Here is an 18,215-nt window from a genome sequence, read left to right on the forward strand (position 1 = left end):
GAATGGTTTGATCAGGATGCTGCCACTGAAATGGTTGAAGGCTGTTTCCTCTATTCTTATACTACTTGCTCCAGATTTGAGGTTCAAAGACAGTGTCCAGTGACCAAGCTTAGTCCCATGCCATTATGTCCCTTTGGCTTCCATGGTAGGAGGTTGACAATTGAATTTACTGCTTCACCAACCTTACCCACAATGAAGCAGAGACAATTCTCTTAAAAAAATAACAGGAGTATAAGAAATGGAGAGGAATGAATGCTATAGAGCCACAAGCCAATGAATGTCCCACTCCTTGTCCGAGGACAGGAAAAAAGGGAGAAGAGGGTCCAGCCAGAAAGAAGCAAATGGACAAAAAGTCAAAGTCTGCTGTGCTTGAGGGGGAGGGCGGATGTTGGGAAGTATCATGTGACTGGAATGTAAGAGAGGGAAAGGTGAAGTCCCCCCAGGTGATGAGACAGGAGCAGGAAAAGATGGACTTCAGTATGCTCTTTGGAGTGGGCCATGGGGAGCCAGCCTCTGCAGGGGGAGGGGAAAGCTGACCAGATGGCATTTTAGAACCTTTACAATTGAAACCAAGGGTCCTTATGACTTTGATTACATTTAGTTTTAACTCTTAGCTCTGGAAATCACACCCTCTCTTTTGCCCTTCAGAGACCCAGCCTTTCCCTGGGATAATCAGCATGCCCTGAGGCATCGGAAGACAGTGGGTGGGACCTGAGTAATGGTCACAGGGTAGGGACCTCTGGCAGCTATAGATAAGATCTTGACCTAAGTTATGTTCCAGCTCTTGAGCCCTAAGGTGACACGAGCCCACAATTGAAACCAAGGGTCCTTATGACTTTGATTACATTTAGTTTTAACTCTTAGCTCTGGAAATCACACCCTCTCTTTTGCCCTTCAGAGACCCAGCCTTTCCCTGGGATAATCAGCATGCCCTGAGGCATCGGAAGACAGTGGGTGGGACCTGAGTAATGGTCACAGGGTAGGGACCTCTGGCAGCTATAGATAAGATCTTGACCTAAGTTATGTTCCAGCTCTTGAGCCCTAAGGTGAAACGAGCCCCTGGCTACTTTCCCATGAGACCAGACAGATAGACGCCAGAGCAGACCTCAGAACTGTCCCCAGACCTGAAGATGTGATCCATTATCCTCACTTCATCTACGACCAATCAGCTCCCAGTGTGACCCTGAACCCCTAACTATGGTGACTTGTGATTCTGCCCCAAAGAGTCTACACACCATCAGAGTTTGGGCATTTTTATCATTAGCTTCCCATTCTCCTGGGTGGTGCCATCCATCAGTAAAATAGCCAATGTTTCTTCACTGCAATTCTCTGTGTTTAGTTTTTGGCTCTGCTAGCACTGGGTGGACAAACTCTTTCTGTTCGGTAACATTCTAGGGGTGTCAAGAACGCATAAGAGATGGCAAAACTGAAGATGGAAGACCAGCAAGGAACTCTTCCAGGCAAGAGATGGTGAGGCCTGAATTCCAACATCGCTCATGGACAGAGAGGAGGGGACAGATTCAAAAGAAATTTAGGATCTAGAATTTATACAAGTGTAAGGGGTGAGGGAGGGTGAGAAGTAAGAGATGGCTGGAGAAAAGTTCAGGAGGAGGAAGAAGGTCGGGAGAAGGAGTTCGTATTTTCCTATGAGCGTTAGAATGTCCAGTTCATTCTCTCAACACCTGTTCATTCAATAGTTAATGTCAGCCTAGCGTTATTTGCATGTGCCAGGCACTGTGGGGAGAAGGAGACAGAGACAGAGAGACAGAGCCCCTTAATGAACTCTCGTTTTCCGATGGTGGGAGCACAAATCGATATAATTGCTGTGGAGAACAATCTGGAAATATGTTCCACTTTTAAATATGTATAACTTGCCATGTCGACATCCAGGAATTTTTCTTAAAGATATCATTGAACAGGCGTGTAGAGATAGACATATGTCCAAGGATGTCACAACATTGTTTAGAAGAGTAAAAAAACTGGAAACAGCCTCAACAACCATCAATAGAGAACCAGTTAAATAAATGGTGGCTGCAGCCAGCAGGAAGGCAGCCTTGCTTTAGGGCCCGGCACGTCTAGTGTGGGCAAGGGGGAAAGCTTTAACTTGGAGTGAAGTTTACGGTCTCATCTGTGACATTGGACTGAACAAGTTAATTCCTGAAAGTAATTGAAGGAGGAGTTTGTCAAATCCGTGAAAATGGCTGAAAAAGTTATGGATCTTCAGGAGATTTCATCCAAGAAGTTGAGGAGAAATAGGTCACAGAAAGTTTAGGGAGAAAATTCAGTTGTGTTCTGCTTGTCGTGTTCAACTCGTTTACTAGAAGTTATAGTAACTACGGTTACCTCTGGGAAGGGAGGTTGGAGGGAGGATTTTACTGAATACTTTAAACACTCCAGCATTGTTGGAATGTTTTACAATGTATGCAGATCACAGAAGTAAAAAGTCAGTAGAAACAATGAACAATAAGGACACTTGCATTTCTCGTGTGGGGGTGGCAGTCGCTGACAAGCTGCTTGGCACAGAACACTTCCGCACTTCCAGCATGTTGGGCCCCATACCGCTGTGCTGCCAGGCCTGTCCTCTGCACTGAAAGACACTTAGCAGCATCCCTGGCTTCTACCTATTAGGTGCCAGTAGCAATCCCCCACCTCAAAACTGTGGCAACCAAAATGTGTCTCCGGGCATTGTCAAATGTCCCATTGGGGAGCAAAATGGCCCCCTGCATGAGAATCGCCAGTCTGGAGGGATTTTCAGAATACACAGGTATCTTTGAAGCCTCTGGGCCTGGTTGCTTCATGAATTTCATGTCCTAAATGGCCCTCTGCCAGCACCTCTCCATGGCTCCATTGATCTGAGAGTCAGGAGATATTGGATCAGCCACTTACTAGCTACGTGACCATGAGCCTTCCTGATGCTCACTTTGCTCAACACTGAAATGGAGTTAATAATAATAACATGGTGCCCAGGACTGTTGTGACGGTGAGATGTCTGTGAAGTAGCAAGCACAGGCCTGGGGTGTGGAAGGCACCAGTCAACCTCAGGACCCAGTGACCAACTGGGAGAGAGTGATAGGGCTCCCCAGCCACTACCTCCACAGAACCCACCTCAGGCATTTGCACAGGCCTGGGGCTTTTAAGCTCCAGGAAGCCACAAGAGCCTTTGGGGCAAAGGCTGAAGCCAGATGGGTTCCTGATACTTCCCTCCTTGGCCAGTTACCTCCTGTTATAGCAGAGAAACTTCCTCTTATTTAAGACCAAACTTCCATTTGTACTCTGGATCTCCTGCTATTCTGCCTCCCTTGGAGAATCTGACCCCATCTTTTCAACTGAATCTTTCTTTCCCAGGTCTCCTCCACTGAAACAAACAAACCACCTTCCTTGACCCAACTTCCTTCTGCAGATCCTTACTGTCCTGTCTCTGTCCTCTCATATCTCACGCTTTGAAGGTATTTCATACCCAACCTGTTCCAAACTGATCACACCATCTTCCTCCCAGAAACTGCTGGTTTCCGCTTCCCTTATCATACACCCCGTCATTCCCCAAATCTCCCGCATTACCAACCCCATAGCCAGTCCTGATCATTTTACTTCCTGTGTCACTTGGGCTTTTAAAATTATTTATGTCAAAATAGGTAGCACATTCAAAAATCAAAATAACACAAAAGGGGATGGCATGACAAACGTCACTCCAATTTAATTCCGTCAACGTCAACACCTACACCATAGGCACACGCAGTCAAAGCACCTTTATTATTGGGAGATAATATGTCCCTGCGTCTTTATGGAAAAATGAATAAAGTGTATGCTCTTAGTTCTCCCTTTCTTCTGAAAATATACAATGTATCTGGCATTTTTCACTTAACTATGTATCTTGTCAGTCTTCCTGTTCCATACTTAGAAACCTTCCTCACTCTATTTAGGAGGACTATTCTCCTGGGTGGATCTACCATCGTTTATTTTACCAGTCATTTATTAGTGAGCACCAGGTATGTGTGATCTTTTGCTATTGTAAGCAATACCTAAACATGTTTTTTAATCCATCCACTTGGTTCAGTCTTTTTTTCCCCCACTCTAGTGCAGCTACTACTATCTGGATTCAGACAAATCGCTTCCTAGTTGCCCAGCCCAAATCATCTCTCGCCCTTTCTTCACGTGACAGCCAGAGAGGCATGTCCACAACATAACTTCGAGCATGTAATTCCCTGGCTTAAAACCCTTCCATGGCTGTCCCATGAATTTAGGGTAAAGTCAAAATACCCTTCAGGATGGCCTGTGAAGACTTATCTAACCTCCCCTGCCCAGCCTCCATCCTCGCATTGACCCTCTGCTCCGTTCTGCTCCTGCTGCCATCTAATTCTCTTTTTTTGCAGATGTCGGTCCCTCTGCTTAAAATGCTCTCCCCATCTCTGTTCACCTGGTTCACTTCTCTTTGTCCTTCTTGTCTCAGCTTACCTGTTCCTCAGGGAAGTCTGCTGTGACCTCCCTGCAGGTCAGAGCCCAGTATTACAGGATCTCATTAGCACTTATGCCTCTCCATAACCATGGGCCAGTTGTTATTTCACATTTATTTGTCTGACACTTTGATTCATGTCTGGCTCCTATTGCTCGCGCACCGCACCCACCCCCATGGACTATGAGATCCCTAAGGGCTGGGGTTTTGCCTATCTTTTCTTCTCATGAAGCTCCCGCAGCTAGGAAGATTGACTAAATTAATGAAAGAATGAGGCCAACAGGGTGCCAAGCAGAGGACCTGACACGGAGTAGGTGCCCAGTAAACATTGCTGCCCTCCTTCTTGCTTTCACTGTCTCCTCTTCCCTCTGGACCTCATAACAGGTCACCTTTCATGCGCACTAGTCAATGACATTGCTCTCCAACCATGAAACCTCAGCCCTTGCCCGGATCTCTGTCCCATGCACTGGACTCATTTGATCGTCGATCGTCCCTTCCTCCTGGAAATGTGCTCTCTTGTCTCGGCTCAAAGCCTAGGAGCCCCACCCCCCTGAGAACTTGCTCACTAACATCTCTTCCTTTACCGATGTCTGACATGTTTGGGTTTTTCAGGTTCCACCCAAAGCCCCTTTGCTTCTCACTCTATATACTCTCTCTTCAGCCATCTCATCCATGCTCATAGCTTCCAGCACTATATGAGTGCCAGATGGGGGGGGGTCTCCTGCCCAGGTGTCTGTGAGATGCCTCAGAGCCCTGCATTAATGCCACCTCTGCCCTAAGAATGTCAGCGGAGCCAGAATGCGGAGATTGTGTCTCTGTTTGCTTACAATGATGTCCCCAGCCCCTAAAGCAGTGCTTGGCACACAGTGGTCACCTAATGAATATTGTCAAGTGCATGAAAGGAGGGGTCCCAGGATAGATATAGCTGCCTCCTCCAGAAGGAGCCTCTTTCTTAGCAGGGAAGTGGGACAGAAAGAGGGTCTGGGTACTAGGTGCCAGGTCTTGGCCTTCCTATGAGAGGCCCAAGCAGGTGCCTTGTACTCAGAATAAGGGGGAAGACAGAACTCCAGGCAGGACTTGCCCCCAGGAGCTGGTGCTCTCTGAACAACATACCTGTCTTGCAGGGCTGTTTCACCCCATTCACAAATCACAAGGCAGCCTTTGGACAGAGAGGGTAGCTCATGAGAGCATGTACTCACATCATGTCCAGCCGTATTGCCTTTAAGATGAGCATGTGACCAGCCATGGCCCGTCAGAAGGGTGGAGGACACAGGCTGAAGCCCTGCAAGCCAGGACAAGAAGCTGAGGTAGAATACTCACACTCTTGGAGGAGGAATCAGACCACCCTGCTCTCAAGCCCAAGGCCTTAGCAACGAAGGTCAAGGCTGGGGGAGGCCAGGTTGAGAGGCGGAGGAAATCTGCTTATAGCCTTGATAATGCTGGTGGCGCAGCCTTCTACAACAGTCTGAATGAAGGCCAGGGCACTGCACTGTGCGCCATGAGAACCACACAAAAGCACAGAATGTTCTAGGTCAGAGCTGAGGAGGCCCTTTGAGACCACCCATTCCACCCACCTCATCGTTCTGATAGAAAAACTAAGGCTGAGATTAAGGCAGAGACTGTCCTGTGGTTATTAACTAGCAGGCGGGGGTATCTGGCTTATCTCTTGGCCTTGGGCCTGCTCGGCCCTACAGAGTTGACAGTCTCTTCCTGCTTACATTCTGGATGGGGGAGGCAGACTGAAAATTTTAAAAAGGATACAAAAGAATAAATAAGTAAAATATGTAGTATGAAAGAGGGCGATAAGTGTTATGGAGAAAAAAAAGCAGTGGTCAGGGCAGGCTTCTGGAGAAGGGGGAATTGGAGGCAGACCCACAGAAGGTGAGTGTCTGGGGTAGGACCGCATGTGGGGACTCCACGGGGAAGGTGGACTTCATCTCCACTGGAATATGAGCTCCGTGGAGCCTTTGTTTGGCCCACTGCCCTATCACCAGTGCCTGGCACATAATAGGTGATCAATAAATACTGGCATAAATGAGTGGATAAAAGAATGAATGAATAGTTCACTCTCAGTTATCCAAGGCCAGCCCAGCCACAGAAACTGCTATTTTTCCAAACAGCCAGGCAATCCGGACTTCTTGCTCCATAAGAATGTGGTGTGAGGAAAGGCATGGGAGAATAAGAAGCAAGGAAGACACTGCTGCGCCTGGGGCAGAACCCTGAGCTAAAGATTAAGAAGGTGATGGGGAAGGGATGCGCAGAGGTCACCAGTTGTGAGCACCATGCTAAGTGCTTGTTATACAACAGTGACCTCAGCTTACATGGATTGGCAAAGCAGGTCACTTGCTTCGTGTAGTCCCTGGCTGGGGTGTGATTAGAAGCTCCCTCCTCTTTGTTGTCTACCCTCCCTCACCCCAGTCTCCCAAGCCCCTTTGCTCTGCAGCTATCCCGAAACATCGCCTGGGACCCTCTTCAGTCTCCTTGAGAAATAGGGTCTCTGGCCATCTACCCCAGAATTCAGGGCAAGGCCAGGGCCCTGAATGAAAGAGTAGACTGAGAGTGAGACAGATCCAGGTGTAAGTCGTAGTTCCTCCACTTACTTCTCAGGGGGGTAGACTTTCTACCTCTCTGAGCCCCAGTTTCTTCCTGGGGATAATATCACCTGTCCCAAAGATCGTGAAGATTAACTGCAATGACTTAGGGGAAGACAATGGATTCCAGCCAAGCTGGAAACAGGGAGAGATGGTCGTAATAATCTACCACATTACAGCTTACACGGGACAACTCCATTAATTTCTACGGTCCCCTTTATTTGTACAACCATCTTCTTGGGATGAGCTATTATCCTCATTTCATAAATAGGTAAATAAATTGCCCAATCAAAGGTGTGCCATCTGGAAGTCACAATGCAGGAATCCAAAGCTGGGTGCATATGACTCCCAGGTGGGCGGGACTCCCTCTACATTTCACGTAGAGGGAGTCCTCCTTTGCCCTCATGTGTCAGGTCTGGGAGAGTGTTGGTGGTGGTCTTAGAAAGGGTTGGTTTATCCTGGTCACCTCCTCAAAAGCAAGGTTCGGTGCACTGGGTGGCTCTCTTTGAGGCCACAGCCTGATGAGAACCTTCCTCTCAGGCCCTGTCACTCCTTGGTAGCAGCGGTGAAAAAAGGAAAATGTCTGGACCACTGTGGGGAAAGAGGAGCCTCTGGGCATGGACATAATAAGGACTGGAAAGGGAGTAGCAAGTCAGCAGGATGCTGAGTAGGTACAGCTCAAAGCTGTCTTGGGCCATCATTAGAGGTGGCCTACTGGAGAAGCCTCAACGACGCCCTGTCCCATCGTGGCATCATGGCAGCCATCCACCTTGCATGGCTCTGCCTCATGCCCACAACTGTGCAGCAAGGTAGGTGGGCTCCTTCCTGTGGACAGAGCCAGTCCTTTTTCTGCTGTTGCCTGTAAGTTCTTCTCTTCTTTGCAACGGGCTGCTAATTTTCTATGAAATGTCCAGGTATAGATTGATTTGTATTTATTCTGCTCAATCCTTGGAGAGAGGGTCTTTTCACTCTGAGAATAAACACCTTCTTTCAATTCTGGAAAATTCTCAGCTACTATCTCGCAAGTACTGCCTTTTCCTCATTTGTTCCCCGTTTTCCGTGTGCCACAGTCAGGATTGTTACCTGCTCTTTCAAAGTCTGGGTCCCTCTGCTGGTGTGAACCCCTCAGACCTAGTCTCCTACTCGCTAATTCTTTCCATGACTGGGTCCAGGCTATAGCTCTCTTATTCATTGACGTTTCCTTTTTTATTTCAATGACCATATTTTTATTTCAAAGATTCTGAATTGATTTTCTTTTCATATCTCTCTTCCTGCTTTTATTGAATCACATCTCATCCTTTTAAGGAATCTCATGCCTTAATTTATCTCTGTGAACATCCTAGACATGCTTATTTTCAAAATCTGTCAGCCCACTCTCCGAAACTTCATCTGGAGTAAATTTATCTGCTGATGGTAGATTTTGTTGGCTCTCTCTGAGCGTTAGATTTCTTTATGTGTTTTAGAATTTTGGGTTGCAGCCTCATTTGGAGAGGGACAGTTAGTGTTGTCTTCCCTGTGTTTACATTTCATTGTCTGTCTCTCTCCCTCACTGCTACCCCTCCCTCCGTTCAGTGGTTTTTGTGGTGGCCTCCACTGGCCACCTACACTACCCCTCCACCCAATCCAGAATCAGGTCTTATCATGGCAGCTCAGGGTTCTGCCCTAGGGGATGTCAGGGGTCTCATGCTGCAAACTGGAGCCCTCGGGGTTTGGTTCACTTCCTGATCACGAGGCTGGGTCTGGCCCCTCCCAGCTTCCCAAGGCCTGGCGCAGACAGCCTTGTAGGCAGAACTCCCAGCAGCAGCTGGCATTTCTAGCTCTTACTGGGAGAGCTCTCCCCCTCCTCCCACTGGCTGCCATAGTGAGCCTGGCTCAGGCCTCCCACCCCACAGTGCGCTTGTAGCTAGCGCCCCAGGAGCTGAGTTCTGGGCACCCCCACCACCTGTGCTCTGACGTGGGGCTGGCAAGCTGCAGCAGTGCTCACTGCTGTGTGCCTCTGTGCATGCTGGGGATCTTAGTTTTTGAGCTGGACTGTTTCGGGGTTTTCTGATCGCCTCTCTTTCTGGGTTTGGTACAAAGAGACCCTTACCACCTTCACGGGAAGTATACTGTAATTCTAGTGTGTGTACTCTGTGTGTCATAATCATAAATTATTCAACTCATTCCCTAGCGTTGGACTTTTAGGTTCTTTTCCATTTGGCGCTAATATAAACAAAGAGTCAATAAACATCCTTCACGTACTTGTCTAATTCCTAACGCAAAGCTGCTGGATCAAAAGGTACAGCCGTGTTTCAAATAGATACGTGTTTCAGTTCATATGTAGCACCCCAAACATCACCACCGCAACCAGCAATATGCTGTCACCAGCGTCTGGCTTGTTGAACAGAACAAAAAAGACCCTGGAAATAAATGAGATTGTGCTTTTGCACTTCTTTCCCGTTCCCGGTTCTTCTGGAACCCCATGGCATACAGGGATTGTGGGCAATGCCTAGATGTCTGGATTTAAACACTTCCAGGGCAGCTTCCACTCTTGGGAGTGGGGCAAGTACTGGCTTTGCCATTCCGTCTGGGCAGATCACTTGTTAAGCAGCCATGGGCTCCTCCTCTTCTTCTAATTTCTCAGTAGGAGGCAGCCGGGTACATTGGAGATCACACGGGCTCTGGGTTCAGACAGATCTGGATTTAAAGACCAGCTCTGCCACTGTCCAGCTGTTTCAGCTTGGGCAAGCCACTTCTTTCTGGGCCTTGGTTTCTATATCTGTCAAGTGAGGATCATAAGGCCTCTCTTGGAGAGGCATCATTAAGATGAAAGGAAATCTCGTGTGCCTCAGTCACGTGTTTCACTGTCCTTCTGTCTCACTGTGGTCCTTCCTGCCTACCTTGCAAATAGGTCTCCACTACCTTTTGTCCTCTGGAGAGCCTGCGTTTGCATTGCCTTTGGGGGATGATTAGGGCTTGGGCCTGCTTTGGGGATTTGTGAGGGTGCCCAAAGCTCTTCAGACTCATGAGTTCCACGTCCTCTGCCCTGGAGAGAGTGACCACTCCACAGATGGGAATCTGAGGAGGCCAGCCTCAGGCTCACAGTGGCCTAAGATGAAAGCCCTGGCTGAGTGGGGGTCTTCCTTTGCTCAGCGCCATGGCACATGGAGATGTTTGATCATGGGCTCAAAGTAGTGGAATGGGGTGCCAGTAAGCAGAGGTGACAAAGGGACACCTGAAGCCCCAAATGCCCACAGCTATCATGGCTTAAAACGTGGATGTCAAGACAGATGGAAAGACTCTGTCACTACAACCTAGCAAGACTACAAGTGAAGACCCAGCCCTCCCAGCCTGGGTCACTGGCACGCTCCCAACTGTCTCTGACCAGTGTCTTAAGGTCTCTGTACCCGTTCCTGACAAATCAGTGCTCTTTGAGCTGTGCCAGGCGCACTGCTCTTCTTACCCTTCACTCACTTCCTCCACAACCTCACCTCCTCCTCTGTGCTGATAATACTGACAAGAGCCAAGGTTAACTGAGTGCTTGGTCTGTGCCAGGCACTGTTCTAAGCATTGCACTTGTGTTAGTTCATTCAATTTTCGCAGTGACCTGATGAAGTTGGCATTACTGTGATCTCATGTGCAGACCAAGAAACCGAGGTCTGGAAACTTGCCAAATGTGTCCCAGCTAGTAAGGGGCTGATGGCTACTGAAGCAATCACTTTATAGCTGGTTTCTGTCTTTATCTCCTTTCTTCCTACTGCCCATGGTATACTTTTACGACAGTGTCCCACAGGTCCTCCAACCCACCATGGACAAAACTGCACTGGCATTTCCCCTACACTCATACCCAACCTCATACCTCCTCCTCACAGAGTCTTGTCTGCCCTGGTGGCTCTCCCTTCCACTAGAACTCTGGGCGGCATCTCATATTCTTTCTCTTACTGCCTGTAACACTGTTCTATCCATCCAAATTTCTTAAATCTTCCTCCTCTTTTTTCTCCTTTTTCGGTATTCTTTCCCTCTTTCAGATCTTCTTTTATCTCATGCTTCTGCTCTCATCTTCTCTCCAATCCATCTTCCATACTGCCACTAGGAGAATCCACAGCCCTTCCTCATTTGAAATCCTCCCATGGCTCCCCATGGCCACATTCCTATCCTAACATTCAAGGCCCACCACAGTTGGATCTCAAACTATCTGTTGGGTTTTGTCCTTTGCTTTCCCATCCACAATCTCTGGCCAATCTGGCCTCCTGGCTGTCCGTCCTGTGTCTTGACCCCTATCTTTGGTATACACAAACCCATCCACCACACCCTTGGAATATTCCCCTCTTTCCCACCCATCTATCCCAAATGTCCACCCTTAAGCCCTAGTCTGAATGTCACCTCCTCTGTGAAGCCCTCCTGGCTGCTCCTGCTGGATGTGTTCTCTATTTCTAACAATGTGATGTGGGGATTGGGAGAGACCGTGGGATTTGGAGACAAAACGGGCTGACTCCCGACCTTGGGCTATTAGACATCAAGGAAAGCCCTTTGACTGCATTATGCTTCAGTTTCATTGTATTGAAAAATGCATCCAAGAAGATCTCTCCTTTGGGTTGTGAGGGCTGAATGAGAGATGATGGCCACAGGGTGAACAGGCCATGTGAGAGCCTTCCTTTTCCTAGTGGCACTCCATGCCTACAAGCCTCTGACCCACAGCATACTGCTCAGGATGGTTCAACCACCACTCTCCCCCAAGAGGCTTTCTATTTCCTCTTTTTCCTCCCAGCCCAGCATCCAGAAATCCTGAGAGTTCCCAAGGCAGGAAAGCCTGGCAGGGAATCCTCTTGCCACACAGTCTCACTTTGGGGCTTAATGTACAGGTTTTCCTCAGGCCTGTGCCATTGCAGTGTGCAGGTGATGCTGGTGGTTCTAGGCTCTGCTGGGCACCAGGGCCTCTAGCAGTCACTATAGACTGGACTGGGAGGTTAAATTCATGCCTCTAGCCTTCGTTGTCTGTGGAGATCTCATGGTATGGTTTTCTCTTCCAAGAACGGGAGCTTTGCCTGAGCATCACTGCCTCTGGGAACAATGTGTGACCTCTGGACCCAGAAAACGTGTTTTTAAAATAAGCCTAGACACTTTGTTCCTGGGTTTATTAATCATCGGTCTTCTTGGCTTTGTCCTCTGGACCATGGGTCCAAGGACAGAGGGGACATTTTTGAGTTTGAACACACAATCTGTACTTCTGTACTCTGTTCTCTCCCAGCCTGATCAAAGACCGCCCTAGGACCTTACTCCCCGTTCCTTGAACACTGGGTTCAGGGCAGTGGCCAGGGGTTGGAGTGCTTAGACCACTCAACCAAGCCCAACAGGACACAGGATAAATGATCCTTAGATGTGGATGGGTCATCATCCGTTACGAATCACATTCCGTGATTCAGAGACTCACAGAGCAGCAATGCTATAACACTTGTATCTCCCTCAGTCGCCTTGCATTGCAACTGGGCAGACCGAGGTCCAGAGAGGGCAAGGGACTGACTTGAGATCATGCAGCAGGATAGTTGCAGAGCCCAAGTCTCCAGACTCCCAGTCCAGGGCCCTTTCTCCCACACTTGCAACTTTCCATGAAGAATTCACTGGTAGTGATAACGTGGGGGTGGGGCTACAGGAGGCAGGGACTTGAGGGGAAGAATGTGGAAATGGAAAGTTGCTGGGAAGCAAAGCCCCCAGCCCTGAGTGGCAGCCCACCCTGGAGACATCAGCCTAGCTATCAAGCTGCTTCCATTGCTGAGGATTAGCACAAACATCCCCCAGCTGGGGGCCTCCCTGCTGGCCAGCTGCACAGGCTTTGGGTGGCACGCCCCAGATGCGGGAGGCCCCAGGCTGGAGGCTGGACTTTCTCTCCAGTGACGTTGTGTGCTCTCCCGGCATGCAGAGGGCATGGGCCAGCCTCTGGCTCATCTCTGCTGTCAGGCCGAGTGAAGGACAGTCAACACTCCTGGCTGATCAAAGGCACTCCCACCCTCCAGCCCCAGGAGTGCCGGGAGCGAAGGGGAGTGGGGAGAGCCCAGATGCCATCCTACCATGCTTTGAAGTCCCAGTGAATTCCAGGAAGGGACTGCTTTGGAGTAGGACCTCTAGAACACAAACATAACAAAAATTCCTGACATGTGTTATGATGGAGGTAGGAGGGCCAAGTCCTAACACCTTTGGCTAGTCCTTTCACCTCTCTGAGCCTTGGCTGCTCCAACTGGGCCTGTTGGACTCTGCAGAGGAAGAGCCAGACCAGCTCTGCCCTCCCATAACTCTGTAATGTTTTCTTCCCCCTCTCTGAGGTCAGGTAGGCAGGGAGGCCCAAGGCAGGCTGATGGTCAGGGGTAGACGTAGTCTGGCACCAAGGATATAATGGATGAGATAGCTGGGAAGGAAGACAATTTATTCATTCGATTATTCATTCATCCATCATTGAATACCTACTGTGTGCCTTAGCCCGAGGGCTTGGAAATAAGGTACTCTAGTGTGTTGATCCATTACCCAAGGGACCTAGATTCTGAATTGGCACAATTCCTCATTGTGTCGTTGAGTCTGTCGTAGAGCCAGGACAGGGATGTTGGTTCGGGACAGGGTTCAGGATGTTGGTTTAGGATGTTGGTTCTAGAGCCAGGACAGGGATGCTGGCAGGGGCAATATCTAGCAGAGATTTTTGTTGAATCTGATCTAGCTAAGTTAAACTGAAAAGAGATCTACTGGAAGACTTTGGGATGGCTTGCAGTCTGATTGGGGAATGTGGAGAACTAACCTTGGAGGAAGAGCAGGCGCACCCAGAGAGGCAGGGAAGAATGTTACAAATCCAAAGGTCAGTCCAGCCGGTATACTGCCTCTGGCACTGTGTCTCCTCCATCCCTACCCCACCCCCTCCAGTTAACACTGAAATTGGGAATCATTTCCTAAATGTCCCTGCTCCTTTATGTGGACAGTAACTAATTGGATGTTGGGGGTTAGGAGAGGGAACTCTTTGAGCTTCTGGCCTTCTTCTCCCCTGACAGACTTCCCTTCCTGTCTGCCCCTTCTCCAACTACTACAGCCCAGACCCAAGCTGAATTTGTTTTCTAATTGACCAACTCCTTGGGCTTCTCTCAACATCCCAAGAACTCTAAGGCTTTGCGAACTCACCAAGTCTCTAAATAATGTCCTTTAGGGTCCCATATGGAGTGGCCAACATGGCCATCTCCCTCATTAATCCTAACCACCTTGAACCTGGCCTTACTTTAATTCAAAGCCCTGTGCTCTGGCATGTGACATCACTGCAGGGTGATGGCAGGGCTGAGGTGCCAAAACCCCTGACATCTGTGAGGAGGGTACCTGCTGGCAGAACAGTATGATCCAGACCCATGACAGTCCCCAGGAGAGTCAGGAGGGAGGGAGCTGGTTTGTTCAAAGTCCCACGGATTGAGAGAGGCTGGTGCCAGCCTGCCAAGGAGCTGAGCTGTGTAGGGGGCCAGGCCAGGCCAGGCAATGTGGGAACTACTCGTGAGACCTACTGGTGCTGAACCTCTCTCATAGCTGTTGTACAAACCCTCCCAACAGATGCAAAGGGGATCTGTCCTCCATGTGGCCTGCTGAGATGGCAATGTCCTACTAAAGTGGGGGCTGTGGGGGCTGTGGGCGAAAAGCAAAGCTGGCCTCTGGACATTAGGGACATTATGTGACTTGCTGAAGGTTATGTAGATGGTAATGAGCAGAGTTGAAACTCCCAGGTCCTCAATGGGACAACAAAATGCTCTAGTGAGGATCAGATTGTACCAACTCCCCCAGATAGCTCTCAGGACCCCCTCCTCCCTTGGGCCTCCTGCCTCGGGCCTTAACTCACTCACTTAGAACCACAGTGTGTCAGAGCTTGAAGATACCTTAAAGATTAGCAATCCAACCCTCCCTACACACATGCACACACATACACATACACGCAGAGCACAGATGGGAAATCGAGGCTTGAGGAAGGAAGGGAGGATGCCAAAGTTTGGCAAGCCACTAAATGGGTTTAGTAGGCAGATCTCTGGCTTCTCTGGCAGTCTTTGTTCTGTGTCCAGGCCCAGAAGATTCCTGTCCTTGTCACCTTGTAACTCAGCCACAGTAACTTACTACCTGCTCCCCACTTTATCCTGTCCTCAGGCTTGGCATTCAGGGCCCAGCCTCCTACTGGAGAAGCCCTCTACCCACTGCCTGAACACCAGCATCAGTGTCCCCAAACTACTCCTGCCGGAATAGCCACCCCACTTCTGGCCCACTTCTATCTCTTTTGATAGCATGAGTAAAGAAGCTATTGGGACCAGAAAAAAATTGTAAAGAAGCAGGCCTGGGCAAAGCAGCCTTGGGATGCTAACAGAAAAGGCAGCTTCTACCCCTTCCATCAAAGCCTTGGAATCGAGAACTATAAAGGCCCCAGGGAGGAAGTAAAAGGAAGCCGAGTCACCAAGTGGTCTGTCCACAGCTCTGCTGCAGATGCCTGGCTGCCTGGCAAGGAGAGAGGCCAGCAGAGGACTGACACTAACTATTCCTTGTATCTAGATAACCCTGGCTTCCCATCCCTCCTCTCGTCTCAGTCACGCAAAAGGACAGTTATCCCCACTGGCCAGATAGAGGGAGGCTCAGAGAAGGCAAGAAGCCCGCCTAAGGTTTCCCACCACGTTAGTGGTAGTGTTCGATGCCATTCTACCTCCCAAGATTCCATGTCCCATGCACAGTCCCTTAGCTTTCTTCCTGGTCTCTGGGCCCAGGCCCAGGGCTCCTGAATTTCTGAACTGGTCAAGGGGCAAAGGAGGAACATCCACGTTGGAAGGGACTGTAAGAGAACAAGGCAGGGGATGGGGATGGGTGCTGGGGACCCACATGACAAACAGGAACTGTCTATAGTATTTCCCCGAGAGCAGATCTGCTGGCGATAATTCTCTTAGCTTTCCTTCATCTGAGAAAGTCTTTATTTCCACTTCGTTCTTGAAGAATATCACCACTGGACATTGAATTCTGGGTTGACAGTTCTTTTCTTCTTGGATTTTAGACATATTATGGTTCCTCCTTGTAGCTTCTGTGCTCGCAGGTGAAGACAACATTGTGCATACCCAGGTCTCTTCTGACTCCAAGGGTCTGCTCAAAAGGAGACAGGGTGTGGAGGACAAAAATCTCTGGGCACCAGAAGTTGAACCACAGCTCCACCATTTCTGAGCTAAGCGACACTGGACAAGTACCTCTACTGCTCTGAGGCTCAGCTTTGACATTGTTGCCATGAGCGCGTGGGACAGGATGGTCACACTAAGGGACTGTCTTGTGGCCCTGACATTCGCTGGGTCTCTGAGAATTATCAGACTCCCCAGGATGGCTAGCTCCTGATGAAGAGGACAGACAAACCCCCACAGAGATATCCTCTGGCCCTGCCTGGCCTTGGGGGTGGTGACTCAGGTCCTGTGCCTCTTGGTCCCTCGACTTCTGCCTGCCCTGGCCCAGTCTGGCCCACTGAGGCAGGGAGGGTTCTTAGAGTGTTTCTGGCCCAGCTCTCAAATCCCAATCAACTTGGGAAAGCCCCTCATTCCCGGTCACCTGAGCCATTGCAAAGTCTCCTGTCAGTGGGCATGGAACAACCTCCAGGATACCCCATGTCTTCTCCCACCAACAATATACTCCAGCTGCTGGTTTCCCCCAGATGCTTACATGCTCTTTCATGTCTCCACCTTGATTTCTCTGTCTGGAAAATCCTTCTAGTCTGTCCACTTGGCAAGGTCTTGCAGAAGCAATACCAGCTCTTATTTTACCTCTCTATGCCTCAGTTTTCTCACCTGTAAGTTGGGGATAATAATAACAATACCTACCTCATAAAGCTGTTGTGAGGACTAAAAGAGCTACTTCCTGTGAAATGCCCTGAATTATCTCTGGCCCACTGTAAGTATTCTATCAACATGAACTCACTACTATAATGATCATCAACACTATTATATTATGGGGATTAAGTGCACAGACCCTTGAACCAGAGTGCCTGTGTTTAAATCCCAGCTCCAACACTGTCTGTGGCACCTCAATCAAGTCACTTAACGTCTGTGTGCTTCAGTTTTCTTGACCTTAAAAGGAGGATAATTATAGCCCCATCTCTTATGGCTGTCATGAGGACCAAGTGGCACAACACATATGAACACTTAGCACAGAGCCCGGTACATTTTAAACTCTCAGTAAATCTTAGCTATTATTTTGATGATGATTATCATCACTTGAGCTTCCGTCCTCCTCAGAAAGAGAGGCAGCAGGTGCCTCTAGGGGAGGTCTCTACCAGGACTGATGCTACAGAGGGACACCCATATACCCATGCAACTCAAACCATGCGGATGGAGACATTTATGTGAGACTTCCCACCTCTGCCAACTTTGCAGGCCTGTTCTCTATGCCTAAATTGCCCTGGCCCAGTTCCTGCATGTCAACTGAATCCCAGAGGCAGTCCAGGGTACTGCAACTTTCCATCGGAGGCTCCAGCAGCACTTCTGGGCCTGCCAGTGGTAGACTTTGTTCTGCACTGGAGCCTCAGATTCTAGTCTTGGCTCTGCCTCCTGACGTTCCGTGTGACATTGGGCGAATCTCTTTTTCTTTCTGGGCCTCATTTTTCCATCCAGAACATAAGAAGTGTGGCCCAGACGGTCTGTAAGTCATCTCCCAGGTGAGGAATTCCTGATATTACTCCCTGTGGTCATCCCAGAGCTGAGGCAGCCCAGTGCCTGACATTAAACATGTGATAAGTCCAATCAGGCTGAAGTGGACCGGTTACAAAAACACAGACAAATGCCCTAACCTAGTTCCTCCCATGCCACCTGCCTGTCTGCCCTGTGGCCCAGCCTTTAGCCATCGCTGGTTGTCCATCTGCACAACCTCTGTAACTTATAGGTTGAGGGAAGAGTCTGGCTTCTGCCTGGGGGCTGGAACACTGGAGCCCAGGCAGGAATGTTCCTGGGTTTATTTCAGTCCTTTAAATTGGAAGGCTGGAGGCTCCAATTTAGCTCTCCCTGCCTGGAGCTGGAGCCCAGGATGGAGTGGCCTACCTCAGCTGCCAAGCAGGAGACCCACACCAGACCACAACCCAACCTCATAGCTGCCTGTGGCCAGCCCTGCATAGCAGCATCCCAAACAACAAAGGCCCCTTAATCCTCCCCCTCTAATGGAGACCATAGTGGTGGCTGCTG

The sequence above is a fragment of the Pteropus alecto genome, unplaced genomic scaffold, assembly GCF_000325575.1.
Source record: "Pteropus alecto unplaced genomic scaffold, ASM32557v1 scaffold312, whole genome shotgun sequence".
Taxonomy (NCBI): Eukaryota; Metazoa; Chordata; class Mammalia; order Chiroptera; family Pteropodidae; genus Pteropus; species Pteropus alecto.